General features: G+C 43.4%; 1 protein-coding gene across 1 annotated transcript in view; it reads right to left on the reverse strand.

Annotated features, from left to right (window-relative positions):
• LOC115595921 (cytosolic phospholipase A2 gamma-like) overlaps positions 1-6,547 on the reverse strand; it is a 48,911-nt gene extending 42,364 nt beyond the window's left edge. Inside the window, exon 1 of the mRNA XM_030440771.1 lies at positions 6,105-6,547. The gene's annotated coding sequence lies outside the window, so the exon portion shown is untranslated. The remainder of the gene's footprint in view (positions 1-6,104) is intronic.
• Between the last annotated feature and the right edge of the window lie 1,208 nt (positions 6,548-7,755).

A 7,755-nucleotide genomic window follows, 5' to 3' on the forward strand; every position in this document is an offset into this window, starting at 1 on the left:
GGTTAGACTTTGCAATTATTATGCCTCAGGATGTTGATGGATAGAACATAAGCTATCGTTTAAGTGGTATCGCAGCTAATCATTTGATGTTTGCATACTTAACTATTGACATGGGTTACAGTGATACCCCCTGCAGAGAGCATCATGGGTGTTATGTTGAATTATCTATAAGAGTCCATTAGAGGGCGGACTGAGACCGTTTAAGTGGCCAAGGTTCATATTATGCCTGCAGTAGAAGTAGAAGGCTGACGGCACGTAGCCAGAGTTGTACATGTGCTATGCTGCAAGTGGTTCAGTAAAGACCTTTTTGGAAAGACCATTTTCGTGTGGACAGTGGATTATTTATTAAGATACAACATCTTTTTTGCGACGAGGATTAGTCTGGGGTGGACAGCCGTCAGAAGGACAAGAAAAAAAAAAAAAACAGACGAGGGAGTTTGTTAAATGTCCGGAGCTAGCAAGGACTGCAATTAGTCGTTGGCTAAGAAGAGAGGTATGGCTACAATTGGCACACTAGCAGCGATTGACCTCAAGAATCAGACCTGGGACGAGTATACTGTAATACCTGAGCAATTTTTCGTGGCCAATGAAACAGATGATGCAGACAGGCAAAAAGCTATACTGATAAGTGTCGTAGGAGCGTTGACCTACAGCATGATGGGCAACCTCCTCAGCCCAGACAAGCCGAAAGATAAATCCTTCCAAGAGCTTGTACTACTGATGTAAAATCACTTTGATCCAAAGCAAAGCGAAATTGTGCAAAGGTACAAATTTGACTCTCGTAAAAACGAGCCCAACGAGACAGTCATGAAATATGTGGCCGAGCTACGCCGTTTAGCACAAGATTGTAACTACGGCAACATCCTGCAACAGATGTTAAGAGACAGGATCGTGTGTGGGATCAATGATGACAGAACCCAGAGGCGTCTCCTGTCAGAAACCAGGGTTCGTACACATTTCGTTCGTACACGTTCGTCAAATTCAAGCACTTTTCAAGCACTTCTAAGGGTAATTTTCACATTTTTCCAGCACCTTATCGCTGGGGTAAAATACATATCTACAGGAACATATATACTCATACTTATTTTTTTTTCACTTTTTTATCACAATTATGTACATTGTATTATGCTGCAAACATTTAAAATTATGTTTCATAACAGCAAAAAGTTTAGAAATTAAAGGTGAACACAAAGTTTTATCCAAAAAAGAGGGAAGCCACTTGGCGTTCTTCAGGCACACTTGCACCGAGACAAAGAGAGACCTGAGAGCACCCAGTAATTTCCTTTTTTAACATACATTTTTATGTTCAAAATGCAGTGTTGGGAGTAACACGTTACAAAAGTAATGCAATTACTGAAGTGCATAACTTTTTGCTGTAACGCAGTAATGTAAGGCATTAAAAAAAAAAAAGGTAATATTTTCCTCGGTACAAATCTCAGTAACGCACGTTACAGTGCATTTTAAACCCAAAATTAAGTGGTGTGTTGTTTTTATACAAATTTGCCAACACCGCAAGATTAGCAGGGGAGGAAAAATCTGTGCAAATGTTTACACAGTAATATTATAATGTAATAAAGTTACTGAAATGACAGTAACAAGTAATAAATAAATAATGTGATACATGTTTGGAGTAACTTGCCCAACACTGTCAAAATGTGTCACCTATCTGTAAGAAGTCTTGGCTTCCATCTAATTTTACTTTAATAGAAGTAAGTAATGAAAAGTGGAGAAAAGTGAACATTCCCTTTTCACACTTCCACTCCTTCTCCTCAGCCATACTTCTCTATTGCTACCAGGCTGCATGTGTGACGACACACAGGCCACAGACTGCATGTGTGACGACACACAGGCCACAGACTGCATACAGACAATCAAGCACTAACCTAACGAGGTCACGTAACATGATTAATGGTGCGTTAATTATTCTTTAGCATATTATGGTTTCCATATTAATATATTAATCACATGCGTTAACGCGTACGTTTTTTCTATAGTTTAGTAGTTTATGTCTATAATTAACATGTTAACTTGGACAATAATAATTGTTGTCTGTAAAAACGCTAATTTAGCAAACGTTAACGGTTAACATAAACAAAGTGTTAACGTGCAGCGTTGGCCTTAGTTACTCAAGTCTTAAGTTAACTTACATTTCATGTGACTGGAGCGCAGACTCTCCCATTGCACAAATCATCAAATCGTTTTTGCAGACTTTGCATGAGGCCACTCTTTGATTCAGTCCTTATCTTAACCATAGTTTGTAGTTATCATTTTCAAGCCAACACTCGTTAACACATGAGCCTCCCGGCATTTTGTCATCTCCTGCCGTCTCTCTTCGAAGGGGGCGGGGCGGGGTCACACACAGACCAGCAGGTCGCAGAGAAGAGCAGAGAGGCTCAGCGGAGCCCAGGAGGAAACATCTCCACATACGGTTCTCTTACTGATTTTATTTCTCCTTGTTATAAGCAAACTATCAAATCTGATCTCAATTTTGTGAAAGAAACAGAGTTTTAAGCACTTTCAAGCACCTAAACTAAAATCCAAGCACTTTTCAGACCTTGAAAACACAACATTGAAATTCAAGCACTTTCACAGATTTCAAGCTCCCGTACGAACCCTGTTATTTAAATACACAATATGTCATTTGTGCCTGCTAGGGGTCTCTCTATCAAAACATGTTGTGTGGGGAGGGCCAAAACTGAGCTGCTTACAGCAGGCCAGCTCTCAAGTGAGGGTCAGGGGCAGAGCCAGACCTTCTGGAGGAATATACATCTAGAATCACATTGGATTCTGCTCTAATCCAGAGAAGTGTACATTTTAAGGTTCTTTTTCCAAAACAACATAGCCTACCGAAATTAAAAGCATGGTAGCTACCACATAGTTTGAGACTCAGGGATGTGCTTGGTTGGAGGTGGTTGGAGGTGTTACCTTTCCATTGGAAAGGTTAACCCCTCAGGTTTTTTCTAGAAGTGTAAGTGTGATTCTATGAGAGAGCGATGGTTCTGTTTCACTCCAGTTCCGTTCCGATACCACTCTCCACAAGTCTAGGGCATGCACAAGTCCACACAGACTCACGTGTGCCTTCAAGGGTTAGCCTACGTCAGAGGTCATTCGTTGAGAGATGGAGTTTGTAAAATATTTCGAAAAGCAAGCAGACAGGTCATATAGGTGCAATGTCAGGAATTGCTCCCAAATTTAAATTTGAGCGAGCGTGGAGCGATTTCACCGGAGCTGAATTTAATTTTAGGTGAGCGGAGAGCGGTCTTTGAGCAGAGCTGTCTGGTATAACTTTGAGCGATGGAGCGGAGGAGTGAAGGAGCGAACACCCACGTAAGCGTCTGCAGAGGATTGAACAAAACCAAATTGCAAATGCAACATTATGGAGCTGTGCTGGTGTTGCCCTAGCTCATAACATCAGTGACCTCCAGAAATCCCTGAAGCACCCCTTCCACTGTTGGAAATCTGGCTAGACACAATTAATATCCTCTAACGATGGGCTGAGCACCAAAAGGAGAACAAAGGGGAGGTTCATCAGATTACAAAGTCAAGTAACAATTCCACAATTTCAAAACACTACTTTAAAACTCAAACTGTTACATTGCACGTTCATAACGATATTTAAACATTTTTTTCTGCCCAAAACATCACTTGTACCATCTACAGAGCATCAGTGAAGTGAGATGTCTGCACAGAGCCCAAAGGATGCTAAACGACAAGACCCACCAAAACACAGTCTGTTCACCCTGCTGCCAACAGATACAAATGTATTTGCTGCCATACCACCAGATTACAGAGCAGCTGTGAGGCTTCTTAACTTACCCTCAACACTGCATCATCAAAATGAGTTAGTCTTGTGACGTATAAAGGGGCTACAACTCAACATTTTGATGTACAACCCTTTGTTTTAGAATGACAGATGAACCCTGAACCTTGATAAGTCCTCCCAAAGGTGTTCAGTGGGTTAAAGGTCAGTCCTTGGCAGATCAATTAAATTCCTTCACACCAAGGTCATCTAACCATGTCCTTATGGAACTTGCTTCATGCATAGGGGCACAGTCATGTTGGTACCGGAAAGGGCTCTCCCCAAACTGCACTTGTTTGGCTCATCATGTAAAGCATGATTCATCCCTTCAAAGGACATATTTTCACTTTCATTTCCAGCATGCTTTACATCATAGGTAAGTAACAGGCAGGCCGCAGGTCAGAGTCTGGAACCAGACGCCGTCCGATACAGACCTGGACCTATAGTCAATAAATTATTTAAGTATTTCAAATTTTGACCGGGGGCTTCTATTTTGACCAGTGCAGTTTTTGTAGACTTTACGGTACTAATTTAGCGGCTCGGGAAATCCACAAACCAATTGCATGCAAATTAAGCTATACCATGTGATATTGTGACTCTGAATGCAGAGAGATCAAAGAGGTGAGAAGAGAGTGACAGATTGAGAGATGAGTGGGGATTGGGATATAAGAGGGAAAGAAAGAGAAACTGTAAAACTGTTCATATGTCAAATGTGTTGAGACCTATCTGTTGTAAAATTGGTTGATACTGATGTGAAACTTTAACAAAGAAAAAGGGAAACTCAAGCTGCTGCTATACTTTTTTGCACAGTTCCTATGCTAATTTAGCTTTCAGAGGCAGTTTGAAACTCTGTTGTAAGTGATGCAGCAGATTAAAGGTGCGTCAGCACTCGCTGGCCCTGCTCTGTGCAATTGCGTGGTTGACTGCTTTATGGCTGAGCTGTTTTTGCTCTCAAATCACATGTTGGGAATCGTTATTGATTATTGATTATTGATTAATATGTTATTATTAATTAATTACAAATTATTATAGTTGATTAATGAAACCTAGGTAACTATGAGTCATTAATGAACACGGGGCACCACCCTGGTATCAGGGATCAATAATCAAATGATTTACCTTTTAGTCTCATAGCCTGAAAGTTAGTCAACTTGTCAATACTATGAAAATATCAATAATTAGACAAGAGGGAAGGTGTGAATCCGAGCACTGACCATCTCAACCAGGAGTTATTACAATATGGGACTGTGCAAAATAATCACAGATGCTGCTCAGTTAAAATCAACAGTGTTTATTAAAGCTTTTCTCCACAGAACAAACCACCTACTTTAACAAACAACAGTTTCCTTCAACAACTAGCAACATCAAAACATAAGCAAGCCAAACAGATACCTGGGTGGAGTCATGTGTGTGTGTGTGTGTGTGTGTGTGTGTGTGTGTATGGCAGGAAGTCCCCAATAAAGACTACAAAGATGGCCAAACGTGGCTTGGGAAGTCACGTTCGCCGGACTACAAATTAGTGGGCGTGACTTGGGAAGTCTCGTCAGAGAGACTACAGGAAACACTGGACGTGACTTTGTGTCACGCGAGAATGCGAATTCCGAGATGATGAATTCAGATTCACTGATTCATATACCTGGAAGTCAAAAATGGCGGCAGTGACTGTATTGACCAAAGGTGATCACTACACGTGCGCGCGTGGTTTGAACAAAGGCAGCGGTTGCACCGTCTTTGATCTCGTGTGCGGTTTGGTCACACGAGGGGTGAATTTACAGGGATGATAGCCACTGTCCCAAAAAGGTAACCGTGCTACCGGGGAAGTCTGTCTTTAAAGTCAATAAAGGGAATATGCTGGACACACGTCTTATGTTATAGCGGGGTTGTTAACTATAAGTTTACAACAAATCGCCCTAAAGAGTACGTGTATCTAGGCGTGTGCGTGTGTGTGTTAGTAAAAGAGGGAAGAAGCTAAGCGGGCTTAGCAGTCAACAAAGAAACAAACACAACGACCATGTGGTGCACAGCGGTCGTTTCTCCCTTGGACAGTGGCCGGCAAGTGAATCGAGGTTCGTGTATCGTCCGCTGATCGAGCGGGAATACGACGTATTGTGGTCACACACGGCAGCAAGACCGTACAGGCTGGATTAGCCTGAATGAGCTCCTAGCGAGTGTAGCAAACACAGTTAGCACACAGTACGGGTAACCGTAAATCGGACTCTGCGATCCTTTCACAACAAAATAAAAAGCACAACAAAGAAAAACACGCTATATACTATCTGTTTCTGCCCAAACAAAAGCCTCTTACTTGCTTGCTGCTTGTTGCAGTAGCGTGGGTGCCCGTCTAACTCGGAGCTCCAACTCGTTCGGGAGGCGAGCGTGGGATCAGCGTTAGCGTCCTAAACTGCTGACGGCAGGCTGTTCACAGTGATATGTCGACTCGATGGAAGGGACGGACCTCGGGGATCTAGTCTCCCTCTAAAGATACTCTCTTCCTTCTGCAGGCGGTGAGGAAACGGCTGGGTTGTACAGCGTTCCTCTCGGGATCCAAAACAATTATGATGAACATTCGAACAAAAATGAAAGTGAAACAAAAACAGTCTCTGTCTCGTCCAGTGAGGAGGACACTGAAATTAGCTCAAGCAAAAATGAAAAACGTTTCTCAAAGTTGTACCCTTATGGCAGCAGTTGCGTGAAACCAAAGTCTCTTCACAACATAAGCTCCCGGAATACAAAGAGCAGGATTGCTCCGTGACCTTTTTAATGTGGGAGTGACGTCATTGTGATCCTGGCGGAGCTTCCGGGCTCACAGCCAATAGGGACCGGGTGACGTCTTGGGGGCAGGTCAACCTGGTCATGTTTTTCGCACCTGGTGGGCCTTTTACCCTGTTCTTTGTTCGGTAGTTCCTCATGTGATGCCCTAGAAGTTAGGCTTCTGGCTTCAACTACAGGCCTCTCTTGGTCTCTTTGTTTGAGACATGTGCATGAGGGCACGAGGCCCAACACACAATTACAGCACTAAACAGTTTTGTTTGTTTCTGTCCAACTGGTTAAGACCTTTGAACTTAATGCTTTTAAACATAATGTACCAGGTTTCTATTTTGTGTTTCTTTTAAAACAGCAAAGAACCTGCTTTGAAACGTTGGTTTTCTTTTACTGTCTTTTCTTTTATAATCAAATCAGGTACCAGACGCCGCCTCCGCCTGTGACGCCACCTGTGACGCCGCCTGTTACGCACGCCGGGACTTCCGTGAGCTCGATAGCTGTATTTACTGTGTCTCTCTCCTTCTCCGTCTATCTTAGCTGTTTATTCTTCTTCGATTTCTTAGTCTTCATAGTCATACAAGTGTTGTACCGTAGCTAACGCTAGACTTTGTGTACCTGTACGTATTTTGTTGAATTGAGCCTCTTTTACTGGGTAGTTTGTTACTGCCCGGTTAGCTTCCTCAAACTAGCTTAGCTCATTCCTTCTCTGCCTCTCACCGCAGTCAACACAGCCTCGATAAACAAGTGTTACGATGGCCTGTGCTGACTGTTCTGCAGTTACTGATAGGGTGTCTCTATTAGAGAGACGTGTCCGTGAGCTAGAGCAGCTTCTTTTAGCTAGAAACACGGACACTGCAGATAGTGTTAGCCCCGGGCCTGATAGCAGGCCTGATAGCCTTAGCACCAGCCCAGTCTCGTCGGCAGCTGCTGTGGAGTTTGTTCCTGCTCGGCCGAGGCGTAGGAGAGGGCGCAGGAGCAGGTCACCAGTTGCGTGGGGTGGTCAGCAGTCACCCCTCCTGACTGCTAACCAGTTTTCTGTCCTTGCTAGCCCAGTTGCTAGCACGGCTGGCTCGCGTGCCTCCCCAGCCCCGGCCGACGGGGCTAAACTCCACACGCTAGTGATAGGGGACTCCATTACCCGCCACGTTAAGCTAGCGTCGTCAGCCACTGTTTATTGTTTACCTGGGGCCAGA

The sequence above is a fragment of the Sparus aurata genome, chromosome 14, assembly GCF_900880675.1.
Source record: "Sparus aurata chromosome 14, fSpaAur1.1, whole genome shotgun sequence".
In the NCBI taxonomy this organism is placed as follows: domain Eukaryota; kingdom Metazoa; phylum Chordata; class Actinopteri; order Spariformes; family Sparidae; genus Sparus; species Sparus aurata.